Source organism: Chiloscyllium punctatum, chromosome 30 (assembly GCF_047496795.1).
Source record: "Chiloscyllium punctatum isolate Juve2018m chromosome 30, sChiPun1.3, whole genome shotgun sequence".
Lineage (NCBI taxonomy): Eukaryota > Metazoa > Chordata > Chondrichthyes > Orectolobiformes > Hemiscylliidae > Chiloscyllium > Chiloscyllium punctatum.
Window position 1 is genome coordinate 29,114,882 of NC_092768.1, and position 11,139 is coordinate 29,126,020.

The following is an 11,139-nucleotide window of genomic DNA, read 5'->3' on the forward strand; positions in this document are numbered from 1 at the left end:
CATTCCAAGCTCTACAGTATCAGGCACCGCATTTAAATGCGCAGAGGGGCCACTGCTGATTGTCCTGCATCCGGCCTTTACCATTCAGTCATTCTGTCTGTCCCACTGCTATTCTCTAACACCTCAGGCTCAAGTTGCCCACTGCCTCCCTCCAGTCACCCTGCGGCTTTTCACTAGCCGCTGCCACTGGAGACTTCATCTGCAGAGCAAGGTGGGCACCTATCACTCATTCCTCTTTAACGTTGAACTGAATGACTCCCTCAGCCATTTCGGAGTCAACCACATCGCTGTGGCTCTGGGGTCAAGTGTAGGGCAGACCAAGGAAGGACGGCAGATTTCCTTCCTTAAAGGGACGTGGGTGAGCCAGATGGCCTTTTACGACAAATGGACACAAGCCTGCCCATTGCTATTAGACCTGGTGAGCGGCTTTAGATTCCAGACGGAATGGTTCGAATTTAAAATCCACTGCACAGTACAGACGAAGCCCTTTAACCTGCACTTAAATCAACCATAAAGGACTTTGAATGCTGGAAATCAGAAACGAAGGTGGAAATTGCTGGAAAAGCTCAGCAGGTCTGGCAGCATCCGTGCAGAGAGCTCACTTCTCTCCACAGATGCTGCCAGACCTGTTGAGACCTCTTCCCCCCAGTTTCCGTACACTAAATCTACATCGGTCCTGCTTCCCCCGTGCTTGGCCCAGAGCCTTGAATGTGATGATGGTGCAAGTGCATAGAGACGCACAGCACGGAAACAGACCCTTCGGTCCAACCCGTCCGTGCCGACCAGATATCCCAACCCAATCTAGTCCCACCTGCCAGCACCCGACCCATATCCCTCCAAACCCTTCCTATTCATATACCCATTCAGATGCCTCTTAAATGTTGCAATTGTACCAGCCTCCACCACTTCCTCTGGCAGCTCATTCCATACACGCACCACCCTCTGGGTGAAAAAGTTGCCCTTTAGGTCTCTTTTATATCTTTCCCCTCTCACCCTAAACCTATGCCCTCTAGTTCTGGACTCCCAGACCCCATGGAAAAGACTTTGCCTATTTACCCTATCTATGCCCCTCATGATTTTATAAACCTCTATAAGGTCACCCCTCAGCCTCCGACGCTCCAGGGAAAACAGCCCCAGCCTGTTCAGCCTCTCCCTGGAGCTCAATTGTTCCTTAAAGGATGCAAAGATTCCAGTCTCAGCTACCCTCCCAGACAGTGCATTTCAGAAACACCTCTGGGTGAAATCTGTAATCTTCAAATGCCCCCTGCCCATCTCCTTAAATTGAAGCCCCCTGGTTATTGACCCTTTGACTAAGAGGGATGGCTATTTTCTCTCCTTGCCCCATAACCTTCTATACCCCACCATCCCCAACCCCACCTGCCAGTCTACAGAAGGTCTCTCTCTACAGCAACGTTGTAGGGCTGGGATTGAGAACCCCTGCACATTAGCTAGACTTTCGGGTCCAGCAACTGTCCCTGCCTCGTCTTTTCTCTACCCCTACTGGGAACCCCTCTCCTGTTCTGACCTCCAGCACCTCTTCACGTTCCTGACATAAAGTACTTCCATTGTCGTTCCTGACCACACCCCCCCTCACCCCGTTTCTCGCTCGCTCTTCGACCAACTCCCCCCACCCCACTCCTCTCTCCCCCCCACCAACTTTCCAATTGGAGTCCAACTGGGGACATTTCAACACCATCCAGTTCACGGCCTGACAGTGAGAAAGGATTTCTGTAAAGTGCATATATAATTCCAACGAGCCAGGAAGAGACTTGGATGATTACTTTCACTGGAGGGAAGGGGGCAGGGGCTGGGGTCTAGAGCAAGGGGGTCTCAGAGCACAGGGTAAACCACTGGGCAGTGAAATGAAGAAAGGTCCTCGCTCAAGGAGGGCTGGTGAACCTGCTCAGCTCTCTGCAGTGGAAAGCCACAACGCCACAGAGATCCAGACAACCCCATCCTGGAGTTGGTCTTTTAAGCATTGACACCACCACCCCCCTCTCATCGCTGGAGGAATCGCTATGTGTCTCTTTCGCACCCCCATCCTCCCCCCCCCCCCCAACCTCCCACCCCAACCTCCCCTCCTGGGAACCCCGATAGGACGTGGGATCCAGAGAGGCGGAAACAGTTGGGATGGTGGGATTTATTGACCTCTGGCGCCGCAGATGCTCAGGGGAGCCAGGTTGGACCCGCCCTTGTTGGGTCCGGGGCAGAAGAAGGGGTACAGCCTCCCGGTGAAGGGGTGGGTGTAGGTGTGGACATGGGACATGTTGTCCGCGTTGTAGAACGAGACCTGCCCGGCCCCATAGTCCAGGGAAGACTCCCACCTTCCTGGGGCTGGCGTCCAGGCCGAGGGGGGTCAGCGACGGGGCAGTACGGGCCACCCAGCCCTGCTGGGGAACAGCCAGACGGTCCAGAAGCCACTCTCGGGCGTGGGGTCAATCTCGCCCTTCCTGGGCGCAGACTCTGAGGCCAGCCCCACTCCCCACCAGCTCTTGTTGGCCACCTCCACCTGCCAGTAGTGCCTGCCCGACGTGAACCCCACTGAGCCAAGCACAAACGCTCCGCGGTCAAACCTCTGCGGGATATCGGGTACCTCCTGCTCTTTATCCCCCAGCCTCACACTGGTGCGGTCCTCGGAAACCAGGAGCCAAGGGTTCGCCGTGTCTAGGTCCAGAGTTAGCGAGGCAGGGGCTGGAGTGGGGGGGGGGGGGGGGGGGGGGGCGGGGTGAGGAGGAGGGGGTTGGGGAAGAGAGAGCGAGAGACAGAGACAGATAGAGAAGGAGATAGAGACAGAGTGAGAGAAATAGAGAGAGAGAGCGAGAGAGACGGGGTTGAGAGATAGAGAGGGCAAGAGAGATAGAGAGAGAGAGAGCGAGAGAGAGACAGGGGGAGATAGAGAGGGCGAGAGAGATAGACAGAGAGAGGTAGAGAGAGAGAGAGATAGAGAGAGGTAGAGAGATAGAGAGAGAGGGATATATATATAGAGAGAGAAAGAGGTAGAGAGAGAGAGGGGGGGAGAGAGAGAGAGAGAGGTAGAGAGAGGATAGACAAGTGAGATAGAGAGAGAGAGGTAGAGAGAGATAGAGGTAGAGAGATAGAGAGAGAGATGGAGAGAGAGATAGAGAGATAGAGAGGGATAGAGAGAGATGGAGAGGGGGCGGGAGGTAGAGAGAGGGATAGAGAGAGAGAGAGAGGGGATAGAGAGAGAGAAAGAGATAGAGAGAGAGAGAGATGGAGGGGGGAGAGGAGAGGTAGCGAGAGAGAGATAGAGAAAGAGGTAGAGAGACAGAGAGAGAGAGAGAGGAGAGAGAGAGAGAGAGATAGAGAAAGTGAGAGAGAGAGAGATATAGAGAGGCAGAGAGAGAGGGGGAGAGAGAGGGGGGAGAGGCGAGAGAGGGGGGAAGAAGGGAGAAAGAGAGAGAAAGAGAGGGGAGATGGGAAGAGAGAGAGAGGGAGAGAGACAGAGACAGAGAGACAGAGAAGAGAGAGAGAGTGGAGAAAGATAAAACAGGTTAAACACACGGTTTTGATTTCCCGAAGCAATTTCTTGAGCTGGAATCTCCAATTTCCATTTCATTTTAACAATATCGCCCCCCCCCACCCACGCCCCCGCCCCCCACGCCCCCCCCCCCCAGCCCAGCAGCATTCCCCACAACCACACCAAGTCTTTCTCGATGGTTTATTCACGTTGTGAGATGGGAGTCTCCATCTGAAACAGATATTTCACTCTCTGGGATTGTCTCTGGTGTTACCAACCTCTCCTTCCTTCCCCTTCCTAAACCGCCCTCACTATCAACCCCAAACCCCTGGCTCCCGCACTTCACTGTCACCCCCAACCCACCCCCAAAACCCCACTTCACTGTCACCCCAACCCACCCCCAACCCCCACTTCACTGTCACCCCCAACCCACCCCCAAAACCCCCACTTCACTGTCACCCCCAACCCACCCCAAACCCCACTTCACTGTCACCCAACCCACCCCAACCCCCACTTCACTGTCACCCCCCAACCCACCCCCAACCCCCACTTCACTGTCACCCCCAACCCATCTCCAAACCCCCCCGATTCACTGTCACCCCCACCCCCAACCCCCACTCACTTCACCCCCAACCCCATACCCCCCCGCTCACTGCACCCCCAACCCATCTCCCAACCCCCCCCGCTTCACTGTCACCCCCACCCCCCGCTTCACTGTCACCCCCCAACCCCCCCACTTCACGTCACCCCCAACCCATCTCCAAACCCCCCCGATTCACTGTCACCCCCAACCCCCCCCACTCACTGTCACCCCCAACCCATCTCCAAACCCCCCCGTTTCACTGTCACCCCCAACCCCAAACCCCCCACTTCACTGTCACCCCCACCCACCCCAACCCCCCGCTTCACTGTCACCCCCAACCCATCTCCAACCCCCCACTTCACTGTCACCCCCAACCCCAAACCCTCCCGCTTCACTGTCACCCCCAACCCACCCCCAAACCCCCCCACTTCACTGTCACCCCAACCCACCCCCAACCCCCCTTCACTGTCACCCCCAACCCACCCCCATACCCTCCCGCTTCACTGTCACCCCCAACCCACCCCCCCACTTCACTATCAACCCCACCCCACCCCCAAAGCCCTTACTTCACTGACACCCCCACCTCATTATCAACCCCACCCCACCTCACCCCCAACCCCCCACTTCACTATCAACCCCCACTCCACCCCCAAACCCCCTACCGTCACTATCACCCGCCCACACACACACACCACACCCCCAAACCCCCCCACATCACTATCATTCCCCCCACACACACACCCCACCCCCACACACCCTCACTTCACTATCACCCCTCCCACACACGCACACACACCCCTCCCTCAAGCCCCTCACTTCACTATCATCCCCGCACACCCTGCCCCAAGCCCCCCCACTTCACTATCACCCCCCCCACACCCCACCCCCAAACCCTCCCACTTCACTATCACCCCTCCACACAACCCCACCCCCAAACCGCCCACTTCACTATCACACCCACGCCACGCCCCCAAACCCCCCCCCACTTCAATATCACCCCCCATCCCACCCCCAAACCCCCCACTTCACTATCACCCCCCAACCCCCCCACTTCACTATCACCCCCACACCCCATCCCCACACCCCCCCGACTTCACTATCACCCCCCCCACACCCCACCCCCCAAACCCCCTACTTCACTATCACCCCCCCACACCCACCCACCCACAAACCCCCCACTTCACTATCACCCCCCCACCACCAAACCCCCCCACTTCACTATCACCTCCCCACAACACCCCTCCCCCCAAACCCCACCACTTCACTATCACCCCCCCCAACTTCACTATCACTCCCCCACACCACACCCCCCAAACCCCCCCACTTCACTATCACCCCACACCGCGCCCCCCAAACCCCCAATTCACTATCACCCCCCACACATCCAACCACCAAACCCCCCACTTCACTATCGCCCCACCGCACCCCACCCCCCAAACCCTCCACTTCACTATCACCCCACCCCACCCCCCCACACCCCACCCCAAGCCACCCCACTTCACTATCCCCTCCTCACACCCCACCCCCAAACCCCCCCACTTCACTATCACCCTCCCACACCCCACCCCCATACCCCCCCCACTTCACTATCACCCCTCACACCACAACCCCAAAACCACCACTTCACAATCGCCTACTGCACCGTACCCTCCTACTGTACCGTACCCACCTCCTGTACCGTACCCACCTCCTGTACCGTACTCACCTCCTGTACCGTACCCACCTCCTGTACCGTACCCTCCTCCTGTACCGTACCCTCCTCCTGTACCGTACCCACCTCCTGTACCGTACCCACCTCCTGTACCGTACCCACCTCCTGTACCGTACCCACCTCCTGTACCGTACTCACCTCCTGTACCGTACCCACCTCCTGTACCATACCCACCTCCTGTACCCATCTCCTGTACCGTACCCACCTCCTGTACCGTACTCACCTCCTGTACCGTACCCACCTCCTGTACCGTACCCACCTCCTGTACCGTACCCTCCTCCTGTACCATACCCTCCTCCTGTACCATACCCACCTCCTGTACCATACCCACCTCCTGTACCCATCTCCTGTACCTTACCCTCCTCCTGTACCATACCCTCCTCCTGTACCATACCCACCTCCTGTACCATACCCACCTCCTGTACCATACCCACCTCCTGTACCCATCTCCTGTACCATACCCACCCCCTGTACCCATCTCCTGTACCGTACCCACCTCCTGTACCATACTCACCTCCTGTACCGTACCCACCTCCTGTACCGTACCCACCCCCTGTACCGTACCCACCTCCTGTACCCACCTCCTGTACCATACCCACCTCCTGTACCGTACCCACCTCCTGTACCGTACTCACCTCCTGTACCGTACCCACCTCCTGTACCTTACCCACCTCCTGTACCTTACCCACCTCCTGTACCTTACCCTCCTCCTGTACCGTACCCTCCTCCTGTACCGTACCCTCCTCCTGTACCGTACCCACCCCCTGTACCATACCCACCCCCTGTACCCATCTCCTGTACCATACCCTCCTCCTGTACCGTACCCTCCTCCTGTACCGTACCCACCTCCTGTACCGTACCCTCCTCCTGTACCGTACCCTCCTCCTGTACCGTACCCTCCTCCTGTACCGTACCCTCCTCCTGTACCTTACCCACCTCCTGTACCCATCTCCTGTACCGTACCCACCTCCTGTACCCACCTCCTGCCTGTACCGTACCCTCCTCCTGTACCGTAACCCTCCTCCTGTACCGTACCCTCCTCCTGTACCTTACCCACCTCCTGTACCCATCTCCTGTACCGTACCCACCTCCTGTACCCACCTCCTGTACCGTACCCACCTCCTGTACCGTACCTCCTCCTGTACCGTACCCTCCTCCTGTACCATACCCTCCTCCTGTACCGTACCCTCCTCCTGTACCGTACCCACCTCCTGTACCGTACCCTCCTCCTGTACCATACCCTCCTCCTGTACCGTACCCTCCTCCTGTACCGTACCCACCTCCTGTACCTTACCCACCTCCTGTACCACACCCACCTCCTGTACCGTACCCACCTCCTGTACCGTTTACACCTCCTGTGCCGTACCCACATCGCCATCTTCCCTCGCCCCTAATCTGCCCGTTCCCATCTCCGCCTCCAGCCGGAGGCAGCCACTGTCCTTCATGAGGCAGACTGTGGACCATCAGCGATGTGGACAAGGAAAACCCGGTGAGAGAGGAAGATAAAAGCTCAGGAAAGGGAAGAGGGAAGGCCGGGAGTAAAAGGCAAAGTGAGGTGGGGTGGTGGGGAAAGGTCTGAGTTTGTCCTCACCCCACTGCATTGAACAAAAAAAACATCTTTTGGGGGAACATGGAACTGTTTGATGGGGGGACAGTTTGATGGGGAACTGGAGTCAGAGCATCCTACCCACTGAGTGGAGGAGGTGGGGGGGGGGCACCTCGTGACGCAGTGGTAATGTCCCTCCCCCCAGTCCAGGAGTCCTGGGTTCAAGTCCCACCTGCTCCAGAGCTGTGTAATACTATCACTGAACAGGTCGATTATTAAAATAAGGAGGTGGTGTTAGTGCTGAAAATGTGTTGCTGGAAAAGCGCAGCAGGTCAGGCAGCATCCAAGGAGCAGGAGAATCAACGTTTCGGACATAAGCCCTTCTTCAGGAAGTTGGTGTAAGGAATTCTCAAAGTCTTGGGGCATAACGTTCATTTCCCGCATTTGGCAGGTTCTGAAATGTGAATCTAATATAAAGTCAGAATAAAGAGCAGCTGAAAGGGTGTCCACGTGGCTATTGTCACCTTTTGTTTCAATTACTCACACAGCCTGGTTAGGGGACGTTATTGTGTGAGTCCCAGACTGCTCTATAAATGGCCAAGGGCTCAACTCAGTGGGGAGTTAGGGATGGTCCCGAGCACCAGATCCAGGAAAGGGAGAGAGAAAATCGTTTCTGGGAGGGGTTGTGGGCGGGTGGGAGAAGGGAGAAATAAATAATAATCAAGGTGGGGGAGAGGGTATGAGAAAGTGAGACACAGCACGGTGGCACAGTGGTTAGCACTGCTGCCTCACAGCGCCAGAGACCCCGCGTTCAATTCCCACCTCAGGCGACTGACTGTGTGGAGTTTGCACGTCCTCCCCGTGTCTGCGTGGGTTTTCCTCCGGGTGCTCCGGTTTCCTTCCCACAGTCCAAAGATGTGCAGGTTAGGTGAATTGGACATGCTAAATTGCCCGTAGTGTTAGGTAAGGGGTAAATGTAGGTGGGTTGCGCTTCGGCGGGTCGGTGTGGACTTGTTGGGCCGAAGGGCCTGTTTCCACACTGTAAGTAATCTAATCTAATCTAAAGGGAGCAAAGCGATAGTCAAAGAAACTGCAGCACCCACAGCCCAAACAGTAACTCCAGACTATCGCAACGTGAACCAGACCACACCACTATATCCATAAACATAGCATTCCTGATGAAGGGCTTTTTGCCCGAAAAACGTTGATTTCGAAGCTCCTTGGATGCTGCCTGAACTGCTGTGCTCTTCCAGCACCACTAGTCCAGTATTTGATTTCAGCATCTGCAGTCATTGTTTTTACCATAAACATAGAGGGCCCATTCAATATGAGCATTGATGATCATCCAACTCAGCACCCTAATCCCACCTCCCCCATTTCCCTTTAGTCACAGGAGCTACCTGAAAGAGAGCAGGATAAATGGTAGACAGGCTCAATGTTGATTTCTGGCTGGGGGTAGCTGTGGGGGGGGGTGACTGCTGCTCGGCCTGAGTGTTGGGAAGTGATAAAGCCCATAGCTCCTGAGGAGAGAAATAAGGGCATTCCACAGGAATTGTGAACCCCACCCCCCCACCACCCTTCCCCACACATCCAGGTGCTGACTACATTCAGTCGATGATAAATTCCAGGGTTACAGGAGAGAAAGCTTTACTCTCTATCTAACCGTGGACTGTTCCTCTCCAGGGAGAGTTTGATGGGGATACTGTGGAGGGGAGCATTACTTTCAGCTTAATAGAGTACAGGGGGTTTTACTCTAACCCCCATGCTGCCCCTCTCTAGGAAGTGTTTGATAGGGAAAGAGGAGAAAGAGCTTTAATCTCTTTTAAATGCGTGCAGTAACAGTCCTGGAGTGTTCGAGAGAGCGTAGAGGGAGCTTTACTCTGTCCCTAACCCTGTGCTATCCCCTGTCCTGGGACTGTTTGATGGTGGACAGTGTAGAGGCAGCTTTACTCTGTATCTAACTCCGTGCTGTCCCTGTCCTGGGAGTGTTTGATGGGGGACAGTGTAGAGAGAGCTTTACTCTGTATCTAACCCCCGTGCTGTCCCTGTCCTGGGAGTGTTTGATGGGGGGACAGTGTAGAGAGAGCTTTACTCTGTATCTAACCCTGTGCTGTCCCTGTCCTGGGAGTGTTTGATGGGGGGGACAGTGTAGAGAGAGCTTTACTCTGTATCTAACCCCGTGCTGTCCCTGTCCTGGGAGTGTTTGATGGGGGACAATCTTTAATATCAGTATTGAAGGGGTAGAGCTGGCTTTACCTTCATCATAATGAGTAAAGGGAGCTGTTCTTTCAGTATGAACGAGTAGGACGTCATTCATCCCGGAGCTGTTTAAATCCCTCGCTCTGACTCTTACAAATAGGAAGAAAAGAGAGACTTACCAGGGTGGATGCTATCCAGTATTTCCCTCCACACTGTATACTGTAAAGGGCTATTGAACTGTCCCAGACAGAGTTTATCAGACACCAACAGCAGCTTGGAACACTCCTCCTGGGACCTGGCAACATCAAAGAATCAACTTTATCAAAGGCCTTCTTGCAAAGCAAGCTGCTGGTGATTTCACCAAAAAGGTGCAAAACTCTCTCCTACCTTGTCTTACGAGCTGCTTCCACCTGAAAAAAAAATAATTTAACAATACAATAGTGAGCAAAGGTCTAGCAGAAATGACAATAAAAACCGTCATCTAATCTAATCTAATCTAAATAAAAACGTGAAGGGCATGGATAGAGGGAAATAGCCAAGGTCTTGTCCTCCTGGGTCTGGGGGAAGGTGGGGTGGGGGGAGTCCGACACTAGGCAGCATCGGGGGGAGTCCGATACTAGGCAGCATGGGGGGAGTCCGACACTAGGCAGCATGGGGGGAGAGGGGAAAGATTTAAAAGGGACCTAAGGGGCAACTTTTTCACACAGAGGGTGGTACGTGTATGGAATGAGCTGCCAGAGGAAGTGGAGGCTGGTACAATTGCAACATTTAAGAGGCATCTGGATGGGAATATGAATAGGAAGGGTTTGGAGGGATATGGGCCGGGTGCTGGCAGGTGGGACTGGATTAGGTTGGGATATCTAGCCGGCTTGACCAGCTGGACAGAAGGGCGTGTTTCCATGCTGGACAGCTCTATGGCTCTATTTAAAACACAGGCCAACAATAGGAAGGAAATTGGGGAATTCTAGCGTCAACTTGGCAACGGTCTCACTCATAGTAACCGGGAATGATTCAATCCCATTGGAGGCAACAATGGTGTGGGGGTGTTAAACACACACACACACACACAGACACACACAAACAGACACACACAAACAGACACACACACACACACCACACAGACAGGCACACATACACACACATACACACACTCGCACAGACAGACAGACAGACACACACACACACAGACGCACATCACACACACACACACACACACAGCACAATACACACACACACAGAGACAGACACACAGACACACACACACAGACACACACACACACACAGACAGGCACACATACACACACATACACACACTCGCACAGACAGACAGACAGACACACACACACACAGACGCACATCACACACACACAGACACACACACATACACACACACAGAGACAGACACACACACACAGAGACAGACACACAGACACACACACACAGACAGGCAGACAGACAGACACACACACGCATAGACACACACACAGACAGACATACACCCCCCATACCTCACACAGACACACACACATTGGAATTGGAATGTAATATGATCTCCGGGGACACGCAACAGTTTTGCAACGTGAAGTTTAACCGGTTTAACCAACACCCCTCCCTCTCACAAA

At 54.8% G+C, this 11,139-nt stretch overlaps 1 pseudogene; it reads right to left on the reverse strand.

Annotated features, from left to right (window-relative positions):
* Positions 1–2,094: 2,094 nt before the first annotated feature.
* Positions 2,095–11,139, reverse strand: part of LOC140455539 (zinc-binding protein A33-like) — a 10,233-nt pseudogene continuing 1,188 nt past the window's right edge.